Source organism: Lissotriton helveticus, chromosome 5_1 (genome assembly GCF_964261635.1).
Source record: "Lissotriton helveticus chromosome 5_1, aLisHel1.1, whole genome shotgun sequence".
NCBI classification, from domain to species: Eukaryota; Metazoa; Chordata; class Amphibia; order Caudata; family Salamandridae; genus Lissotriton; species Lissotriton helveticus.
The window spans coordinates 1,942,187,528-1,942,210,747 of NC_136065.1; the positions used below are offsets into that span (position 1 = coordinate 1,942,187,528).

General features: G+C 46.6%; 1 protein-coding gene across 3 annotated transcripts in view; it reads left to right on the top strand.

Annotated features, from left to right (window-relative positions):
* The window catches only part of SCRN2 (secernin 2), a 242,995-nt gene that overhangs the window by 90,495 nt on the left and 129,280 nt on the right, over positions 1–23,220 (top strand). The window contains exon 1 of one of the 3 annotated variants that reach the window (XM_078645584.1): positions 1,918–2,142. The exons of the other annotated variants lie outside the window; for them this stretch is intronic. The gene's annotated coding sequence lies outside the window, so the exon portion shown is untranslated. Of the gene's footprint in view, positions 1–1,917; positions 2,143–23,220 lie in introns of those variants that run through there. 3 annotated transcript variants of the gene reach the window in all.

The following is a 23,220-nucleotide window of genomic DNA, read 5'->3' on the forward strand; positions in this document are numbered from 1 at the left end:
GACGTCACAAGCGTGGTTTCCCAAGTTGTTACAGTGGAGCTGCGACCGCCCCCGGCTACTGCCGGATTTGAAGTGGTTGTTGCAGGGCCCTCGTCAGGAGCAGCACCCGTTGCTGTTGGAGGGCAGGTTATCCCTGATGGCATGGAGGCTTTCAGGGAACAGTGGCAAATGCCAGGAATTTCGGACAAGACTGCAGACTTTATCAAGCAGGCTTGGGCACCTTCCACCAGGAAGCGATACTCCGCTGCCTGGAAGAACTGGGTGGATTGGTGCGTGGGACGACATCTGGATCCCGTGGGGGCAGAGTTATCCCATGTGTTGAACTTTTTATCCGAGAAGGCGACAGGTGGCCTAGCGTATCGTTCGGTCAACAACTTTCGCTCGGCCATCTCGGCGGGGCATGCCCTGGTGGATGGTAAACCGGTGGGCATGCATCCGGTAGTTTGTAAGTTGTTGAAAGGCATCAGGGTGGCTAACCCTCCCAAACCAAAATATACGGGTTTGTGGGATGTCTCAGTTGTGATTTCGTTGCTCGACAGATGGCCGGTTAATTCTCTCCTGTCCAGGAAACAATTGTGGGCTAAATTAGCCATGTTGCTTTGTCTATCCTCTTGCAGAAGATCTTCAGACGTCAGAGCGCTCGACGTAACAGGTAGAGTGTTTACCCCGGAAGGGGTCTCTTTTCATATTACGGGTCGTACTAAAACAATGTCTAGACATATATCTTATAATGCTTTTCCTGACAATGAAAAACTATGTGTGGTCCATTGTTTGAAGACCTACGAGGAATGTACAAAGGCCTTGCGGCCGCAGGGCTGTTCACAATTATTGATTGCTATTCAGAAGCCCTTTAAACCAGTGGCGGCTGCCACTATTGCTAGATGGCTTCGGTTCATTATGAAGGGAGCCGGTGTTGATACAAATGTTTTTGGTGCTCATTCAGTTAGAGGCGCAATGGCGTCCAAGTCATATGGTTTAGGATCCAGTATCCAAGATATTATGCATTGTGCAGATTGGTCCTCTGATTCAACGTTTAAGACGTTTTATTACAAGCCGGTGGGAGACATTACTTCTGTGGTATTTAATCAGCGTTAAACTAGCATAATCTGAAGCCTCCGGTCCTGCCATAGAATCACAAATTTGCTAGCATTCGCGACAAGAATTTGCAATTCTATTAAGGACACGGAGGCGAGGATTATCCCACCCGGCTTAATGTACTGTATGTATTAAGCTTACCCACCCTTTTATGCAAGGATTACGGTGGTGTTGTTTCCTTTATTTCAGGATCGGATAAGAAGTCGGACTGACAGACGACTGACGTCGAGATGACGACCTGAAGTTCTTCTTCCACGTTGGAGGATTGTTTGGTTCATGTTATGGACTGTTTGTTTGGTTCACGTTATGGACTTATCGCCTCAAAGAAAGAGGATGTGATGTGCACGCTGGGGGTTCTTATGGACTGTGGGGGCGTGCCTATAACCATGGTGTTCATGGGAAATGTAGTAATTTTACTGTTTACTGGAGAAAATGATATATTTTCATTGGCTGCTGTGTTGATGCAGTAAAGTTTGAGAAGCATAATCCTCGCCTCCGTGTCCTTAATAGAATTGCAAATTCTTGTCGCGAATGCTAGCAAATTTGTGATTATGGTTCAGAGAATGCTGCAGTCATTACACCCATGCAGCTGCAAGCTTCGGCACTTGAAAACAAGACAAACCTCAAAAGATTGAAGCACGTGACTTCATGTGTTTATAGAGATACCTTAATCAGTGTTCTTCAATCTGTGGGGCGAGCATTGTTTCCACAATGTCGTTTCCATCTGATATTTCTTTACCCATTTCAAATAGGGATTTTAGATTGGCCAGCTCCGGACAGCAGCCCAATCAACACATAGAACGTCACCACTGACGTTCCACCAATCATGCGGCAGCAACATAGATGGCAGGAAGTGTCGCAAAATTTGCTTGCAAGTAACTGCTGAATGCACCAATTTTGTTTCTTCATTCCTGCTGTTTGTTTCGTGCGCGCTGCCTTTTTTTGTGCCTTGATTCTTCTTTGTGTGCTGTGGGGGCTTTCCTGGTTTGACCGCCGTGCAGTGACGTAGTTTGCTGGTCTCTTGACACCTTCGAAGATCACCAACAGGTAAGTGGAATGGGCTTATGTAATAGAATTGTGCCCTAATATACTGCTGGGCCATTTAGTGCTGCCAAGGTTTCGAAGTCCGTGGGGGGAGGTGAGTGGAGGGACATGGAGGGGGTTCAGCGGTCACCGAGGGTTGGAGGGGAAATGGATAGATGTGCCCATGCTTTTTAATTTCAATGGCAGAGTGGTTTAGTGAAAGGGTGAATGGATTGATAATGAGAGAAAGGATGGATGGGTGAGTGGGAGGATGGATGAGAGAAAAGATAAATAGATGGATGTTTGGGTGAAAGGGTGGATGGATGAGTGAAATGATGGATGGATGGATTGATAAGTGATAGGGTGGATGGACGAATGAAAGGGTGGATGAGAGTGAAAGGGAGGGTAGATGGACAAAAGGATGGGTAGAGATGTGAAGGAGTGAAAGGTTGGATGGATGAGAGAGGATGGGTGAGTGATAGGGTCAATGGATGGATTCATGAGTGGATGCGTAGATGGTTGGGTGGGTGAATGGAAGGCTGGATGATGCTTAAGAGAAAGGGGGATGAGAGAGAAAGGGAGGATGGATGGATGACTAAATGGGTGGAAGGGTGAGTGACTGGGTGGATCGATGAGTAACTGAAAGATTGGCTGGATGGGTAAAAGGGTAAATGGTTGGATGGATGAGTATACAGATGGATAGGGTGAAACGTGGATGGAGGGATGGATGAGTGAAATGATGGATTGAAGGATATGTGATGGATAGGTTTGCAAATGGTTGAATATGTGTGGCCATGGATGGGCACACAGATGGAAGGACATGGTGAAATGAATGAATGAATGGTGAAAGACTGAATGACTGATGAAAGAATGATTACAACTTGTAGCCCTCAGAACATTGACTTTCACATTTATATGAGGCACTCCGACAACCTGCCGTACATACTTGGGATGAGTAGCACTATAAAAGAAATCAAATACACATGAGGGACGGTCTATGCAAAGATGAGGGGCACCATTGGAGGGTGGTAGCAAAGCTGACTGGCCGCACCGAGTATCAGGCGTTTCCCTGAGAGGCTGGAAAGGTGGGGGCAGGTTTGTTACTGGGGGCTGACACGGCAAAGTTCCTTGTATATCCAGCATTTTTTAGGCGACAATAAAAGCAGCATCACTTATATTCAGGTGTGGTTCACCAGGGTCTGGTGACTAATTTACCTGCTGGAAGATTGAGTTTTTAGCTGTCATTTAACTACACCCACTCACAAACCTGCAGTTAACTAAACACACTTATTGTGTTGGACATTATTTACCAGATAAGGCCAGGGATATGAAGGTGGCGGTCGGTTATGTGGTGTACGTGATGCCAGAAATTTCTATCAGGTGGTGGGGGGGCCCGACATTTAAAAAAAATCAGCTGGGGGGGCTCAGCCTACAAAAGTTCGAAGACCTCTGCCTTACATGGATCTCATCGTTGCACCTTCTCGCGATGTATGTTCTGGAAGGGAGTGCAGTGAAATCACCATGGAGATGACCTTTGGCGGGAGAACTTTAGAGCTACTGTCCTAACCCTCATCGCTGAGTGTAATATCTTCTGCAGCCCGTCTGTATCCCTTAATGTACACAAGAATTACATGTTAAACTAATCTCTCAACATATTTATGAAATGCGTAGAGATTTAGGGTGGTTTAAAATTCTGTGCGATTTGACCTTACAAAATCGGGTTTTGTGAAACTTACAAAATGTCTCAATGTATCACGGAATATGAGCAGTGCACAATGACCGCTGTGATATTGTCAGAGGCCGCCTCTTTCGCATTGGACGGACTGCATTAATAATAGGTTTCCAGTATGTATTCATGGCACGGCACATGCATAGACGTATACACACACACCCATGCACTAGGTAAACGGCCTGTCCCCATGGGGCTTCATTCGTTTTTAGGTCGAGCCTTGAAGAAAGCAAGCAAAGCTTGCTGAGTCCAGCTCGACAACTATAGTCATCCGTCTCGTGGGAATGTGAGACAGGGGCCGGACACAAGCGTTGACTTCACCTCGTGGGCGCGCACGCCCAGGCCGGCGCCGTGCCCGTCCCCTGCCTCAGATTCCCCGCAAAACACACACACGCAGGCACGCACACAGACACACACACGCAGGCAGGCATACACACACACACACACAGGCAGGCAGGCACACACACACACACACACACACGCACGCACCCGCCTCCCCCACCACCAGCACCACCCCCACTCACGGGCTCACGCGCGCACACACAGATGCACACAGACACACATATCCCCCCCTCCACTCACCGTGCTCTTTTGTCGCGTCGCCTCGCTGCGCTCCTTTTCTCCAGCGCATCTCCACACGCGGGGCACTTCTCTGGATTTTCACGCTACCGCGGGCTCTCCCTCCATGATGGGAGCCCCGCATCAACGAGCAACACCGGCCTCTTCTGGCCGCGTCACAGGCCCCGCCCTTGTCACGGGCAAGGATGCCTGACTTCCTTTTTTCGAGGGACTAGCAAGTGCAATGAATGAGCGGGTGCAGGTGATGTGAAAGAAAATTCACGACTTGAGGCGCAGAATAGGTAATGAGAACCATGAGCCTGTGATCTTGTGGACATTTTGAGAGCCAAACAGTAAAAGTGATAAGAGCAACATAGATGGTGAGAGCCACCATGTGTGAGAGAAGAGAGAGGAACTAGGGAAGGACATCATGGGATATGACTGAGTTGAGGGAAGGCGTGAGTGTAAGCCAGCACAATATAGAGAGAGAATATATGGAACAAGGGCGATAGAACTACAGACAACAGAGAAGCTGAGCAGGCATGAACGAACGAATGAACAGGAAAGTGCTCGATTGCATATGGCATAAGATTGAGACAACTTAAAGTATGTGAGACAGCATAAACAACAAGAAAGGGTGCAGACATATTGCCAAACAGATGAGACGTTGATTACAGAAAGTGAGAAGTCATCAGTTTTAAAATGTCAACACACCAATAGTCTATTTACTGTTTTTTTTCAGGTCTATATTTACAGACCCTCAAATCTTACTGCATAGCAGCCTGCACTTTTTGCGGCAACTGTCAGTGCTCACAAAGTTCCCCGCCAAGATTATGTGGGTGCAAACAGCCCACTTGGGCCCATATTGCCCCCCACATGCTGCACGATGAACTCAATTAACTTCAAAAGTACAGGCACTTGATCCGACGCGTGTTACAGTGTCTACAGCGAGCCGCGTCACCGAGCAAGCAGGCAGTACAATTAGTGAAAGGTCACACCTAGCAGCTGTCGAGGGTACACGCCGGGCGCCTTCAACGCAGTAAATAATTCTTTAGAAAGCTTCCTTTTAATTTGCGGGTCTTGGCTTATCGGAAACAGAGTAGCTGTCGCAAACTGAATACTTTGCTTTCTGTGCGCAAGTTATGCGTGTAAAAAGGGTTTTTCTTTGTTAAATCCACCTTTATATTTAAGCTGATCGAATTTCTTGGGGATGAAAGTGATCTGGATACGCTAAGTCTAGAAGTCATGATTACAAGGCAATAGTGACGTCTGTGTGCCACTTATGGGGGCGCCTTGTCACTGTCAGGTTGGAGCCTTGTTTCACCACGACCTTGCAGCTGGTAGCTTTATTACAACTCCCGGAGGCAGTAGGATCTCTACCACAGCGTACACCCCCACCCCTGCTACTGTCACATAACAGGAGAGTGAGGCATCAGTCAGTTCCTATTGTGACATGGATGCCTGACTTCCTGGTTTCGCCCCCGCCGGCAACACTGCTTCTTCAGCTTAAACAGCGCGGCTCGTTTTGAGCATGCAATCAGTTTTAAAAAAAATAGAGTAGCGCTTGTTGCACAAGTCCATTGTCACCGAGGTGAAAGTTCCGTTTCAAATGTTCTCTTAACTTGTTTTAAATGTTTGAGGCATTTTCCTTTTAGACTTTGTTTCTTTCTATCTTTTAGAAAGTCTCACTTATCTGCTTTTTTAGGTCGAGCAGACCTGCATTCAATGCGAAGCATTGATTGCTGTCTGCTTCGACTACTATTGTCAGCCGTTTTGGGGAATGTAGACACGAGTCAGACGCGCGCTTTTGCAGTCTCAGTTTTGACCGCGGGAGTGCGCTTCTGAGCCGCGCTTGCGCAGACGAACTCGCAGCCCCTGCTTTCGCTTCGCTCGCATGCATTAACGGCGCACACACACAGACACAGCCAGCCCCCACCCCTCTGCATGCACACACACACACACACAGGCGCGCGCACACATACCCTGCACACGCACGCATACACACGCCGCCGCCACCCTCTGCCCTCCCCCCCTCCCCTCCGCCCCCCCCCACACACACGGTGGTTGGGTGACACGGGCAGCTGCCCTCTGCCAGGCTCACAATGAGCGAGAGGGAGGGGCTTTGCTTATCCTTACCGGGGCTCTTCAGATTGTAGCGGGCTTCCATGGCTGCGGCTGCTGCTCTCACGGATGCTCGTGGTGTGCCGGGTTCATGTTGGTGTTCCGCCGCCCCAGCTTTAGCCCTGACGTGGCACCAAGTTCGTGGCCCTGCCCCGGTGCTCACACTAACGCTGCAAGCTGCGGCGCCCGGGGAGGTGACGTCAGATCCAGCCGCTGACTGTGTCCTTCAGTGCAGCGCCGACATAGAAAAGGGACTGGTGCGGCGGAGAAAGTGCAAGCGAAACTGCAGGAAGGGTAGGCGAAGGCCTCGAGCGCGCAGACACTCAGGCCATCTTATGAGAAGGAGGCTTCCTCTTCAAGTACCGTTCATCATTGAATTGAAAAAAAGAAAACTGATTTTTATTATGCATCTGGCTTTAGGTAATCGCTACTGGCTGCGCTGTCAAAATTGTAATTGACATTCGAATATGTTTGCCGCTTTAGTAAGTAAGTACCCATAATATTTTTATAATAGGGATATGAAGGGCTTTTTTGGTAATGTTTCAAGGTATGCGACATATACGCAGAGAAATCACATACTTGTTTTTTTATCTGTCTCAGTGTGACTGTCTGCGCTAGGGCCTGGCCAGTGATTTATGCCATCGTTAGAGAAATTACATTTGTTGGCATTCTGTTGCCCTATTTTCTCCATCCTAGCACAGTAGCAATATTTGTGGCTTGCTGGGGCCAACTATGTAAGCCCCTCCCTGTGTGTGTGGTACCGCAGTAGGGTGAGCAGGCGTCCCGGATTCGCAGGGACAGTCCCTGTTTTTCAATCGCTGGTTTGGGTCACGTCCCGGTTTTTAGAGAGGGCCAACTCAAAACAGAGAGAGCCGTTTTTTTAGGTGTTCCAAATCAGCGCTAGTTCGTAGCTGTTACTAGTAAGCAATTTAATTAATCGGTATGATACTGGTTTTGAAAATTACATTTTATTTAATTTCTTAGTGCTTTTTCTGTGTGTTTGTGTTGTTGAGGGTTGTCCTTCTTTGCCACTTCCTTGATGTACAATTCTAGTCCTTCCTCTGTGTTTTTGAAATGTCCCGGTTTTTCAGTCGCATGATCTGGTCACCCTCTGTGGTAGGCATCCCCGACCAGAAGCTTCCTATTGGTTCTGGTCGGGTTCATTGCAGAGGTGGGCGGGGAGTCGTGGGTGTGGTCGGCCCGCAGGAGCAGGGTTGATGCATTCCTACAGGTTAGTAAACATCGATGTGATGTTTGGTGCCACAACAATTTATCTTAAGGGGACCAGGTGCGTACCCATTCATATTAGTGCAACAGGAGCAGTGGCACCGGGGTCTGTCGATACTGGGGACAGGGCACTACACCACAGTTATGGTTGCATTTTACAACTGAACCAGGGCACCCTTGCTACGCCCCGACCCAGCACTAAACATATCACTAGGATGCAACCAGGTAACCTATAGGTTACACATGCATCTCTGCAGTTGGTTCCTCAACCCATTGAGCGGTCTCCCTTAGAACAGAAAGTGTGAGCTCAGTTGCAGGTTATATTCTGGGATAGCAGCCTGCTGAATAAACTGATAAGTCGATCATACCTTAAGCTGTGTAGCAAGCACATTACCCCTTGGGCCCCAAGTCATCGTTCCAATAATACATGGAGAGTTCTGTAAACCAGATAAAGCAGGGATATTTCCTGGATATGATCAGATAATGGCTAAGCCAATGTATACACTTTTAAACATATGTTCCGCACCTTTTACAAGGACAGTCATTAGCCAGACGCTCCAGTGAGCTATTTACGTAGCAGTAGATAATCTACATGAGAGTTAAGAAAGAAACAGCTCTCTTTATTAAGCAGACATGAAAGAATAGTTGGGACGAGCAACAAACGGAGCAATATCCTTTGAAGCCATGCACAGACTCTCACACTCTCACAGACTCTCACTCTCTCACTGACACACACTAACTCTCACTCACACTGACTCACTCACTTTGACTCACTCACACCACTGACTCACTCACACTGACTCACTCACACCACTGACTCACTCACACTCACTCACTCACTCTCTCACTCACTCTCTCACTCACACTGACTCACTCACACTGACTCTCTCGCTCTCACTGACAGACTCTCCCACTCTCACTCTCACTAACTGACTCTGCCACTCTCTCACTCACTCACTGTCACTAACAGACTCTCACTGACCGACTCGCCCACTCTCTCTCACTCACTGACTGACTCTCCCACTCACTGTCCAGACTCTCACTGACCGACTCACCCACTCTCTCTCTCTCTCACTAACTCCCACTCACTGACTAACTCTCCCACTCATTCTCACTCACTGACTCACTGACTCACTCTCAACACATATTGTATTACAAATGTAATAGGTGTCACATTTGCGAAAGTTTAAGCTATTGGCATTGTAAATGACAATGCTATTAATGTATCTATTTTCAAAACCAACACATAAATAAAAAAAGTGTCATTTACAATGCCAATAGCTCAAACTTTCCTAATGCGAGACCTATTGCATTGCAAATGCTTGTCCTTGAATTGTTCTCCATTTTCTGTTCTATAATATGTATTTTAGGATGTGTTTTCCTTCTTACTTTTTGATAATATGTGTATTATGGGTCTTAACGTTTCTGTCTTTTTTCCAAATTATATTTCATTGTGGTTTTCTTTGTCTGCCTCTTCCTTTAATATGTATTTCAGGTGTTTTCCTTCTTTGACCTTCTCCTTTGAACAACGTGTTTTAGCATTGGTGTGTATGAGCTTCCTAACTCTCTCTAATGGGTACTGCGCTACAAGACATCCATAGTCTACAACTCTGGCCATTGTGCAGCTTTGGACTGGGAAAAGTACTGCTGGGATAGCAGGACAATAGGAATTCCATTTTCACAGATACTTTTGGCTTAGCTTAATTTATTTACCATTGTTTGTATCATATACCACAGTAATATTAATTGGCTGAGTATATATATATATATTCTATTTGATCCAGGGTCTGCCAAGGCAAGCGGAACAGAGGAGCGTGATTACTGTCTGGTAGTAGTAGCTAAAGGGAAATTTATATAAGTCCTTGGGTTGCAATGTTAACAAGCATTTGCAATGCAATAGGTCTTGCATTTATGCGAGTTTGAGCTATTAGTATGGTAAATGACAAGACCTTTTATTTACGTTTTTAAAACAAAAACATAAATAAAAGTAATTGTCATTTACAATGCCAATAGCTCAAACTCGCGTTAATGCGAGACCTACTGCATTGCAAATGCTTGTTGGGCTTGGTGATGAGAGGAGTTCACTGTTCCCCAGTCCCCCAAATCCCAGGTGATTTTTGTTGTGGAATCTTCCATATTTCAGGGTATACGTAAAACATGTTCATCTCCCCTTAATTAATGTATTTATTTAGAGGGCAGGGCACTGGGGAAAGAGGGCACCCGTTTCTGGAAATACGCACTAGTGTTCTGAACTGTGGACAGTTTGCCGTTTGCACACTCCCTTCCAGGTACGGAAAAGCGCCATATTTTCATCTACATAAATCAGCCGAGTATCGCCTGGGCATCGCCTCCACTTCCGGCCCACACTTGGCCAGCCATGTCAGCAAGGATTTACAGGCAAAGGCTGTTTTCTTCTAGCTCAGCAGCACTTTGTATTTTGGTTTTACTTGCAGTTTCTAAATACAGAAGTTCATAGCCAAGTTAGAGGACTTGCGTGGCGGTTTTATCGCCCCCTCTCTGCAATAGTTGGGCAACATTTAACAGTTTGACCGAAAGTGAAATCGGGCAAAGGTCTCACAGTATAAGGCCTGTAAGCATTTAACAAAGCAGAGACATGTCCACTTCGAATATGTTTTGTTAATTTAATATATTTTCAGCGCCAAAGCAAATACAGAGGGTCTTATTTACAAGGCCCTTGTTTTGTTTGTTTATACTGCTCTGTACAGCGACAGGGGATCAGCGGTATGAAGGTGTAGAAGGGTGATATGAATTACACTGTTTCCTTATACTGTTCTGGAGAAGTCTGTTACTCGCCGAAAAAGCGCTTCAAGTTCTCGTCCGGCGTAGTACTAGTAAGCGCTATATAAATGCAATTACAATACAATACAGTGATGGGAGGATCAGGGTTTGAAGGCCAAGAAGGGAGGTATGGATAATGCTAGGTACTTATACCAATCAGCGCAGTTTGTGAATGGTCGGCTTTGTTAAAGCAGGTCAGGGGGTACTGACAGTGCTGTTTTCCTTAACTGCTCTATACAGAAAGGTGAGGATTTACATCACTCCGTACAGTAAAAGAAGGGTCACTGGTGTGAAGCGTCACACTGAGAGCGCTGTTTGCTTGAACCGCTCTGCATAGAGATCGAAGTGTTGGCAGTGTGAAGGGAACTGGATGTCAATGACTGGGCTGTTTGCTTATACCGCTCTATGCAGAAAGAGAAGTTTCAGAAGGGTGAAGGGTGATATTGATGGACCTGTTGGCTTAGACCGCTCTTTACAGCTAGAGAGTAGTCGGCTGCTTTAAGGAGTGAATGAGCATGCTGACAGCAATCCTCTTTGCATGAGTGGAGTCCCGACGGTGTAAGGCACTGAAGAGTTATACTGACACTGGCTGGTCTTGCTGAGGAGGTAGTTCCGTCAGTGAATCAACAGTCCCCCTATCCACAGCCTGTGCAAACTGTGCCCCAGCAGCTCCACAGTGTAGCCCAGCAGCAGATTCTTTCCGCTGCCGATCTTATTTATTTATTTATTCAAAGTTTTATATAGCGCGAACAAGATCTTTACAGATATCAGAGCGCTTCACAGAGAGAGGGGTAGGGGCAGCAGGTCTGAACAGAACCAATGGGAACAATATAATAGTCACTAAACATAAAAGGAAAACAGTAGTGTACAGAGCACATACCAATATACATCCAGGTAACAAGTAGTATAAGACGGCGCAAAATCATTGATCACGCTACCACAGAGTTCAGGTAAACTTTGGATGTAGGGATGGCTTATACCAGATTCTAAGGATAGAGCGAACAAGGGGTGGCGGCAACGTGAGGGTGAATCAACAAACTAAGGTGTATCATATAGTGATCGGTAGTAGTAGAGTAGCATAATAGTGTCACAATCACATAAGAGTACAGTGTCAAGAGGCAATCAGGAGATCAAAAGTTCAACAATACACAGCGATGCAGAGACTCTGATCCATCACCTGTAAAGTTCAGGTGAACTTGGCCATGAGGATGGTTTTCACCTCTTTCTTGAAGAATGCAGTGGAGGGGATAAGCCTGGTTTCAGGAGGGAGTGCATTCCAGATCCTGGGTGCCATTCCTGAAAAGGAGCGCTTGTATGTTTTTTCCTTCCGGAATCTACGAGGTTTCAGGAGTAGGTTTTTTGTACTTCTATTGGTTCTCGAGCCACCTGATATAGACAACTTTTGAGCAAGGTAGTTGGGTGCCTTGTGGTGCACGGCCGAGTGTGTCATAACGGCAATTTTTAGCTGTATTCTGGCTTCAAAAGGTAGACATTTTAGAGATTTTAAGTCTGGGGATATATGCGAATGTTTTCGTGAGCCAGTGATGAGTCTCGCGGCAGCGTTCAGGGAGGCTCTTAGGGGTGCTTTTGTGGCTAACGGGAGTCCGCTGAGGGCCACAATTCCATAGTCTATGCGAGGGATGACTAACGCTTGTACAGCCGTTTGGAAGTCCTTGGCTGGGAGGAAGGGTTTAAGTTTCCTCAGTGTGTTGATTTGGAAATTAGCTCCTTTTGTTGCTTTGCTAACGTGCTGTTGCATGTTGAGCTTGGCGTCGAGTGTGATGCCTAGGGATTTCGCAGAGTCCACGATGGTAGGTTGGACATTGAGTGCTGTTAGGTTATTGAGCCAGGTTTGGGTGGTGGTAATTTTCGCTGGAGGTGAGATGTGTAGAAACTCAGTTTTCAGAGCATTTAGTTTGAGGTGATTAACGGCCAACCAGGATTGAGTGTTACTAAGTGTAGAATTCAGAAGTTTGATATCTTCCGGGGATCGTAGCTTTAGGTAAAGTTGTGTGTCATCGGCATACATATGGAATTGAACATTGGATGCTTGGAGGAAGGTGGCGAGCGGTTCCATGACGAGGTTGAACAGTGTGGGGAGAGGGATGATCCTTGTGGGACACCTAGAACTGCTGGCACAGGTGTAGATAACACATTGCCAATCTTGAACTTCTGAGTCCGGTTATAGAGGAAGGAAGTAAACCATTTGAGAACAGTTCCTGATAGACCCATTCTAGTGCTTAGCAGCTCCAGTAAGTTCTCGTGTTTGACGGTGTCAAATGCTGAAGAGAGGTCAAGAAGGATGAGGAGGCAGGATTCATTGCGATCTAGAATTTGGAGGGCGTCATCGATTATGTGCGTCATAGCCGTTTCCGTGCTATGATTCGCTCGGAAGCCTGATTGATGAGCGTTGAGGAGGTCATATTGGTCAATGTGTTTTGTTAGTTGGAGTTGGACACATTTTTCCAGCAGTTTGGCCAGGGTGGGAATATTAGTGATAGGGCGGTAATTGTTCAGGTCAGACGGGTCAGCTGTAGGCTTCTTGAGTATAGGCGTGACTTGCCCCACCTTGAGGGAGTCTGGGATGAGACCTTGTTGAAGGGAGCTGTTAATGATTTTGGTCCAGAGTGGGAGGAGCAGGGGGATGAAGTCTTTTACAGCATTGGCAGGTAGGGGGTCTATGTGGTGATTAGAGGGCTTCAGGGTGCCGAGCAGTTTGTGTATTGCTTCTTCCGAGTAGGTGTCGAAGGACAACCATGATGCATTATTTTTAGGTTGAGTGTTATTCAATTTTCAATTCAATTTTATTTATTATGTTTTGGCTCTCACAGAGGGCCACATAAAAATACACAGAATTCAACACAAAACAAATACATTACAAAAAAGAGAAAAGAACAAGGAGATATACCATTTAAAAACAGAAAAAACCTTGGTTAAATACAATACTGACATATGAAACAAAACTACAAAAAGTCGGGACATCAAGACATCTCTAGGAACATATCAATAAATAGCTAAAAAACCTTTAAAAAAATTAAAAATATGGAAGCAGAACATTTCATTGGGAGGGCAGTAAAGTGCAAAAAGAAAGTCATTCAAAGTGACAATGCCAAGGCGAAGACAGATAACTTTTAACCATCTAGAGCGCAATTTACATAGCGCAGGGCAGATCAATAACACATGCATACAGTCCTGGATATCCACTTTACATAAATTGCACAAAGGGGAGGAACCGTACCATTTAGATAACAGTCGATTTAAAGGTATTAAATCGTAGCGTAGAAGAAACCAGAATCTACGAATACCATGTGGAAGGGTCCATAAAACATAGGGTTGTGGTCGTTTCATCAGATAAGATTCAAGGAGAAGATCTACATTCCTTTTTTCACAAATTAATTTTTTATCCGATTGGAAACATAAGTCCCATGAAGCTGCTTTTAAAACAAGTTTTAACTGAAAAGGAGAATACAAAAAAAGAGCAGTTTCATCTAATTTTAGTAGGGTTACAGCTTTTCTGAAATTACGAACAAGTTGAGAAAACTCATTAAAATTACCCAACAATTCACTTCTGAGGAGGGCTCTCATTGTCCCTACTTCTGCTCTCGCAAGGCAGGCCACCCATCTTACGAGGGCACATAATCCCTGCACCCAGCTACTCCTAAGACCAAAGTCGAGCCTGCAGACGGCCAGAGAGCATGCGGTATTTAAGGAAAAGAGAGATATCTAAGAAGTTTCCCCTCAATCTTATGGCAAAAGTCCCAATATTTCACCTCTATAAGTTCGATACCATACAGTATTGTTGCGGGGATTTTAGATCTATACACTTCCAATAAACTCGGAAAGTGCCGTTTCCCCGTTGCATGGTATAGGGAATTTAAGCCCTTGCCATGGGCAATAGCTTTGCGTGAGCAATGTTCTATATGGAGCTTCTCACTCAAGTTAGCCGTGATGATTTTCCCTAAAAAAGTATAGGACTTTACCACCTCTAGTTTTTGATCCCCGATAAACCAACCATAATCTACAGATCGGCACCTCTTCTTACCAGCTATACACATAACTTTACTTTTGGTAATATTGATCATCATGCAGTGAGCTACAGCGAAAGTGTAAAGAGCATGTAGCCGATTTGCAAGTCCTTTAGGAGTTAAGTCAAGGATAAGGACATCATCGGCGTACATCAGGCAGGAAATAGGGGTCCCCCCCACCACCGGGGCGATGCCCTCTCTGGCAGACAAGGCGACGGGTAGGTCTGCCGTGTATAGGGAGAACAAAAGGGGAGCCAATAAACAGCCTTGTTTAAGGCCATTTAAAGATGGAATTGTATCAGATAGCCCCCTTTCGCCCCCCAACAGAACCCTACACCAGGTCTCCGTGTGAAGAGCCCGCACCAGCTCCAACAGATAGGATGGGAGACCAAGCACTGCCAATTTTCTCCACAGCGTTCCACGATCAACTTTGTCGAACGCTGTGGAGAAATCAATAAAGGCGGCATACACCACCCCACCTCTCACCCGAACGTACTTATCTGTGACCACATGAAGAGCGGTGAGATTATCTAACGTACCATGGTCCCTACGGAAGCCAGTCTGTTCTGATGGCAAGATATTATTCTCCTCTACCCAAACGGAGAGAGATTTTAAAAGACATTTCGCAAATACCTTTCCGATGGAGTCGAGGAGAGCAATCAGACGATAATTACTCGGACTATCCCTAGTTCCCTTCTTAAAAATAGGGACCAAGATACTTCCCCTCCAAGAGGCGGGTACCGTTTTAGACAGAAAACAGGCTTTATACAGGGGATACAGGATTCTGCTCCACCTTGCCGGATCCAATTTCAGGACCGTCATGGGGAGTTCATCAGGGCCCATTGCCCCTGAAACACGCATGTTTTTTTATAGCCATCTCAATTTCTTTTTCTGCAGGGTAATTAATAAAACCCACGGGAGTAGCACCGATAGCAGTATCATTACCTGAAATAGCACTGATGGCAATATCATCATTTAAAGACCCGTTCCCTGCATAAAGATCCCGAATATAGGTAATCCATACCTCTTCCGCTATAGGGATAGGAGAGGGGCTTAGTCTAGAACCGCACCCCTTACCGATTATTGCCCAAAATTCTCTGATCCTGCCATGAACAACAGATTCCCTCAAATTAATCCAAACATTATCCTCCCGTTCCTTTTTTATTTTTTGCTTGAGTCTACTTCTCTTTCTTTTTAGCCTGGAAATTTCTTTTCCACGTTCCATAACTCTATCTAGATATTGTTCACGGACTAATTTGTTTATTTCCTTGTTCAAGTTACGCAATATACTAGGAACCACTACCCCATTTCTGGGTCTGAAAGTTTTTTTAGCAAAAAAAGTGATATTTCGAACAAATTTTTCAAAATAAAATATTTCATTCCCACGCCATTCATTTAACACCAATAGGGTATCGGATAAAAAATCCTGTACCCCATTAATGGCTGAGGGATTCCAAAAGCACCTTCCAGAAGAAGCGTGGAAGGCAGCATCACTGCCATATAGAGACCGGGGAGCGATTGTCAAAGGAATTAACGAAATAGTTACAAACAATATGCTATGGTCACTCAGAGGGGTAGGTATGATCTTAAGGTCCTGAATTGAAGGAAACAAACCGTAGTCTGCGATTGCATAATCTAAGATAGAAGACCCAAAGGGAGACTTGTGAGTACATTTTGCAGGCACGTCAGACGGAAATCTCCCATTTAATATAAGTCCGTCGACGGCCGCTAGTTCTTTTAGCAAAATCTTCCCTCTTTTATTTGTCACTGATTTATCAGGGAAGAGTGATTGAGGGACAAAATAAGCCTCCTCCTTAGGTCTATTCCTAAAAAGTTCCAAACTAACATTGGAGATTTTACAATTCAAGTCTCCCACAAGCATAATTTCCGGAGGGGATGGGACATTTTTAGTTAGATCAATATATCGAAATACCTGCTTCAGTATCACATTAAAACACTCTTCCGGAGGAATATAAACATTCAAAATAACAATAGGGGACTTTATGCCATTATTAAACAAATTATCAATGGTTATAGCATGAAAGAGTTTGCTAGGATCGATATAATGGGTAAATCTCCATTGCAATTTATTTGATAGTAAACAAGCAATTCCCCCCCTGGCATGACCTTTCCTGGAGGGTACGGCAGGCACTTCCAAGACATAATAATCCTTAGAAACCTTCAACGTATTAATACACCACGTTTCCTGTAAACAGATCACATCAGCTCCCAGAGAAAATAAAAGATCAAGTTTCTCTGGGCTACTGTGGATCCCTGCGGCATTCCAGGAAATAATATTTAATGAGGTGTTAAAGATGCCGAAACAATCTGGGACTATCTTTTGTTTTTGTGGATAAGGCACTATGCAGCCAGTTCCACCGATTATTATCCTCTGTACAAGAGGAATTCTGAGTCAGCGGAAGTGGCTTCACTTGGGAAACCGAGCGTTTCCCCTTAGACACCCAAATCTTCAGGTCTCTAAGAGGAGAGGCTACCCCATTTTGCTCCTTCCTTCCAAATACCTCCCCAGAAGACAGGTTTATGTTACCAGGGTGGAAGATCGGGAGAATATCAATGCCTGTACGTTGAAAATTCTCAGCTTGCTGCAATATCAAATTTACAATAATAGGTGAATAGAATTTGACCCTTATACTCGTTACCTTGACTTCACCAAACAGGGAAACTAACTCAATGTCCCTAGTTTGAATATGATGGAGACTTTCTATCTCACTGAAACGCTTAAGAAGCCAAGCTCTGTTTAAGGGTAGGTCAACATCAAATAGAGGTAAGAAGTCTAACACAAGAGTGTCCACTGGAGCTTTTAAAGTTGTTAAAGGGCGATCCGGGAAGTGTCGGTCTCCAATCTCAGAGGCTACAAAGAAAGGAGAGGCCAAGGGATTAAGAGACCCAGATTGATATTTAATTTGAACTCCGGTCGCTGTTGGTAGAGAGAGGCTTGGAAGGGGACCCCCCATTTGTGGAATCGCTCCCAGGGACGTTAGCGGACACAATTCACTTTCTACCTTTAGAAAAGTGGAAGTGGGTGGATTCAATTCAATATCAATATCCGCCTTTGCGGATATAGAAGAAGAAGGATCCAGAACGATCACTTCATTCTCCAGTGCCGTCGAAGAATTTTGAAAAATTATCCGACGCTGCCTTTTCTTCCTATATTTTCTAATTGGTTTCCTTTTATTCCCCTTATTGTTTCTGAGTTTACCGTTTTTTACCTTTACCTCATGTTTATCATCAATAGGTTCTTTTTTATTTTCAGACATGAAGATGGGAAATAGGTCTTGAGACACTTTAGGGCCAGAAATGGATTTATCTTCCTCCACGATCTCAAGAACTGAGTTATTAATACAGTTGGGCACTGCAGTTAAGGGGATAGCTACAGTGTGTGATATCAAAACCGATGTCCCAGCTTTCATGTCAGAATCCACTGAAGCCACATTTATTTCCCCCATTGGCAGGCTATGTTCGGGCATAGGGGGGGGAACACTCCTCATATCAGATGACTTTTGTAACAAAGACTTCAGTATTTGGGTAACGGAATCCAAGATACAATCCGAGTTACCAACAAATTTCCCCAAGAGAGATAGAATAGAGGCTAGTAATTGTTCCAAAGCGATCATAGATTCAGAAATGGGTTCTTCACATGCTTCCACTGGATGGCAGATGCCAGATAGGTGAAGACCCGGGATCCCAGAAGCGTCTAACAAATCAGACATGTCCTGACCGTTCAACGAGGGGGTACTACTATACAGCATTAGTCCAGATGGGGTAGCACCCCCCGAGGATTTGATAGGGGGCAGAGACTCCACTTTCGCTGTATTTACGTAACGGCCGCAAAGTTCAAGGTCAATGGATAGTGATGATAAGTCACAACCCAACCTATCCTTCGACGGGGTTTGAGGCACAGATAGTTGCTTCGCAGGTTCCCTTGCAGGGACTGAAGAAGCGAATTTACTCTCATCCTTCCCTTCCAAGGGGACAAGGGAGGGCGACAACACTGGCACAGACTGTTGTAATAAGGGCTGCACAAGAGGGAGCGGCGGGTATGTAATAGCTTGAGTGTGAGCCCCCTGGGCCATGACACGAGGGTTTTTGTTAGTAGATAAATTAGCGTTCTTAGGGGAGGGCAAATCCCACAGCTCAAAAAGTTGGCATTGACCCTTCAACGGGGGGTTGTTTACAGATTTATTTCTGGTGCGAATAACATCTTTGTTTGCACCAGGTATACCTCCCACTTCCCTTCCCGAACGCAATTTCTTAGACATCTTCTAGTAGAATTTAACCACAAAATTATATTATAAAAATGATTTCCCTCCGGATGAGTGGTAGCAAAAATAATACAATACTCCTAAAATAATAAATATAGTCCAAGAGATGCCACAATGATAGCCCGACAATAAAGTCCGAGGAAGTAGCAGAACAGTTTCACATAGATGATTACTTCCTCAAACAGTCAGGCGTATTTCCCATAGGTAATAGAAGACACAATTTCAAAAACACTGTCGATGAAAATAACCAGGCCCAGCCCGGCCTACCTCGGCCACTGAGGGCCACAGAGGGCCCGCCCTTTGCCCGGGCTTAGCCCGGCGTCGCCCGCGCGCGTCCCGCGATGCGCGGTGCTTCGTCGCAATTTGTTCCAGGTGAGAGGGGCGTGGCGGGGAGGTGCTCCAAGCCCAGCTGGCTTGTGGGCGCTGAAGTTCCCTGGCCTCCCGGCCAACAAGCCCACAACAGCGAGTGTTTCCCGCGAAGCGGGAAACGCAAGAAGTGAAGCAACAAGCGCTGCCTGATGGCGCTGCAGAGTCAGAGGAATACAAGCGCTGCCAGATAGCGCGACGAATTCAGCAGGAGCCCTGCAGGTTCAGGCGGCAAAGTGAAGGGTCTCCTGTCAAAGGAAACGGCAGCCGGCTTCAAAATCAGCAGCAGAGAACTCCGCTCTTCAGCGGTGCTTCGTCGCAATTTGTTCCAGGTGAGGGGGGCGTGGCGGGGAGGTGCTCCAAGCCCAGCTGGCTTGTGGGCGCTGAAGTTCCCTGGCCTCCCGGCCAACAAGCCCACAACAGCGAGTGTTTCCCGCGAAGCGGGAAACGCAAGAAGTGAAGCAACAAGCGCTGCCTGATAGCGCTGCAGAGTCAGAGGAACACAAGCGCTGCCAGATAGCGCGACGAATTCAGCAGGAGCCCTGCAGGTTCAGGCGGCAAAGTGAAGGGTCTCCTGTCAAAGGAAACGGCAGCCGGCTTCAAAATCAGCAGCAGAGAGTGTTAGTCATTCTGGTGTGACTGGGGAATTGGCTTACATCCATGATGAGGTCATTTCTTATGTTGTCGGTCTTTAGCTTAAAGAAAGCAGAAAAGGCTTCACAGTGTGGGGTATCGCTTGTTGTGCTGTTTGGTTGTAAGGGTTGTGTCTTTGTTTGAGTTTTGATTAGTTCGAACAGCTTTTTTGGCCTGTTTTTTGCTTGGTCCAGCTGGCGGCTAAAGAAGTCAGACTTTGCACGCTTTATTTTCCTAAAGTAGGCATTTCTCTTGTTCTTAAGCGTTTTGAGATGCAGTGATGAGGGGTCGGATCTCCAGGTGCGCTCTGCCTTTCGCATAGCACGCGTGTCATCATTGAGTCTGCCGTCATACCAAGGGTTGGAGATCTTGGTGGAGATTCTCTTCAGTTGCAGTGGGGCGGCTTCGTTGACTATTGAATTCATAGAATCAAGGTAGTGATCGGTCAGTGATTGAACATCCGAGGCACCTGACGGGGGAAGGAGGAGACTGCCGATATGGGGAGGCAGGGAATTGGGGTTAAGATTCTTCATGTCCCTTTTCCAGGTTTTGGATTTGGTAGGTTGAGCCGCGTTACGTTTAACTTTTTTGTTGATAAAGAAGGAGATGATGTGGTGGTCTGACCAGTCACAGGGTTGGATCGCCTCCAGTTGGGTAGAGTCCTCTTTGGCGATGATGAGATCAAGTATCGAGCCTTTGTCATGTGTTGGTCTATCGCATATTTGGGTGAGGTCAAGCGCATTAAGGAAAGTTTTGAGGCTATTCACCACTGCGTCTTTCTGATCGTTCCAGTGGAGATTAAAATCACCCAGGTAGACTTGGCTGGTCTGCCGACCGGCATTGGATGTGATCGTGTCCATGAGTTGTTGAGTGAATGTGAGGTTGTCACCAGGCGAATGGTAGATGAGATGTAAGGCACAAACTTGTTTGCCCTCGCTGGCGATGTCGAGGCAGAGGAGTTCACAGGAAGTAAGGAAGGGGGAGGTGGCTTTAGTGACTGAGAGGTTGCTCCTGAAGATGCAAGCAATTCCCCCGCCCGTCTTGACAGGCCTGTCCAGTCTAATGATGTGATAATTAGGGGGGACTAGTATGTCCATAATCGGTGTAGAGGCTTCGGTTAGCCACGTTTCAGTCAGAATGGCTAGGTCCACATCCATTGTAGAGACGAGATCAGCGATGTCGGAGGAGTGTCTCTGGGCCGATCTGCAATTGAGTGGGATGCATTTGAGTTTGGGAATGAGAAGGGTGGTCGTGCCTTCTAGAGAGAGGGGGACTATTCTGAGATTGTTAGGGACGGAACCTCTGTTGCTTAGGGTTGGGAGCCTCAGTGGATTTGTGAGAATTGTGGGTATGGGGATGTGTGTGATGGATATGTGTTTTATCGGACCTGGGCCATAAGAGCGAAGGAGGGAGCATAAGTCGCGGTCCGACAGGGAGTTGAGGACACGACAGGGGCGGTGGGAGTTATTGCGAGCGGGGATAGTCGGCCAACGCGGGGATCGTTGAGGGCGAAAATGTGTGGGGAGGGTGCGTCGTTTGTAGGGTAGTGGGACGGTGGGAGGTTGACTGGGCTGTGAGGAGAGAAGTTCTTTGATTGCGTGGAGATCTTTTTTGACTTGTAGGAGATCCTCTCTGAGTTGTTGGAGCGTGGAAGAAGTCAAGTCCAGAGGTGGGCTGGGGATGGTGTTGGTGATGAGAGCCGTTGGCGAGTGGTTGAGTAGTGAGCTGGAAAGTGAGCCGGGTACCACGGGGGGGATATGCTAGCGTTATTGGGGTGTTCTGAGGTGATATTGAGTGGGATGGAATTCGTTGTGTGGGAGCATTTGTGGGCGAGACGTGTGAGTGAGGTAAGGGGAGGGTGTGAAGCATAAGTAGAGATGTCAGTGGTAGACGGTGCAGGTGAATTGAAGAGTGAGTGAAGGCTGAAGACAGTGGGGGTGGCAGGAGGGTAGTGTGGGCTGAGAATGGGAGGGAAGAGAGGGGGGGATGCTAAGGTCTGGGAGGTGGTATGTTCTATGGGTCCAGTAGGGATGGTGAGGAGGTGGTGAGTGAGAGTGGGGAGGGAGAAGGATCTGCCGAGGGGGGAGGGGAGATAAGCTCCGGAGGGTGGGTTGTTCAGAGGCGTTCGTGGGGGGTGTAAGGTGGGGGGAGGGTAGCGTGGGGGTATCGAGGATGTGGGGGTATCTGGGATGAATGGGGGGGAGTGTTCTCACGTGGGCACTGACAGTGGGGAGGAACAAAGGGTGGGATTTGTCGATATGCGTGACGTTCTGGTGCTGATCTAGGTAAGAGGGGTTGTGGGTGGGTGTTATGTCAGGGGAGCGAGGAATGGGTGTGGTATGAGTGGGGATCAGAGGGATAGTGTGAGTGGGGCGGCTAGAATATGAAGGGGAGATATTTGTGGCTGTGATTGGGGAGAGTGGGGTGGTAGCAGCAGGTGGGCTATTGACTGGGGTGCTGGGTGTGGGGGTGAGGTGCATGTGGATGTGATGCTGCGCTAAGTTGGAAGCGTTGTGGGTGGGGGCTGCGATGCCATGAGTGATAGTGCTGGAGGAGTTACGGGTGGAAGTCCGCAACTTGGGTAGGTGCTCTTTGAACTTGGGGAACAGGTTGTCTAGTATTTCCAGGTTCTTGTCTGTGGATTGAATTAGGATAATCCCGTTATTGTAGATAGTAATGGTGGTTCTGCCAGGGAAGAGTTGGGAAGGTGTGATAGAGGGAGTTAGGCCATGAGCGGTTTTCCTGGTGGTGGAGACGGTGAGTAGGGTTATGAACGCTTTTCTGCATTGGGCTCTGCGTGTAGTGTGGAAGATGATATCCATGTTCAGGGCTCCATTGCCCGGTGAGAAGTAGGTGTCGGCAAAGGGGGTTTCAGGGTGCGACCTCAGGAAGTTGTGTTTAAAGCGTTTAGCGGCTTTTTTGGTGAGAGTGGAAGGGTAATTGATTCTATATGTGTGCTTGCCGATGAGATCCATGTTAGGATGGCTGTAACGGTGGGTGTGGGAGGAAGAACGATGATAGCACACATGCAGAGAACAACTGTCAACCGTTGGTTACAGAGCACAAGAGTGACACTAGAGAGTGGTCAAAATAGCCAAGAACATAAGAGGTAACAATCGGTGCAATCCAGGAGCAAACAGTGCGAGGTGCAGCTTACAAAATGTATAATGTATAAGAGGTAGCAATCAGTTAAAAGAGGCCAAACTGACACATCAGAATGTAAGAGGTAGCAACGGTGTAATCCAGGAATAGAAAGAGAATGGGTGCAGCTAACAAGACTAAACGACATAAATGAGGTAGTGATCAGTGCAACATAGTGATAAAGGTTGGATGGGGGCGGCTTACAAGACTGACCCAAATA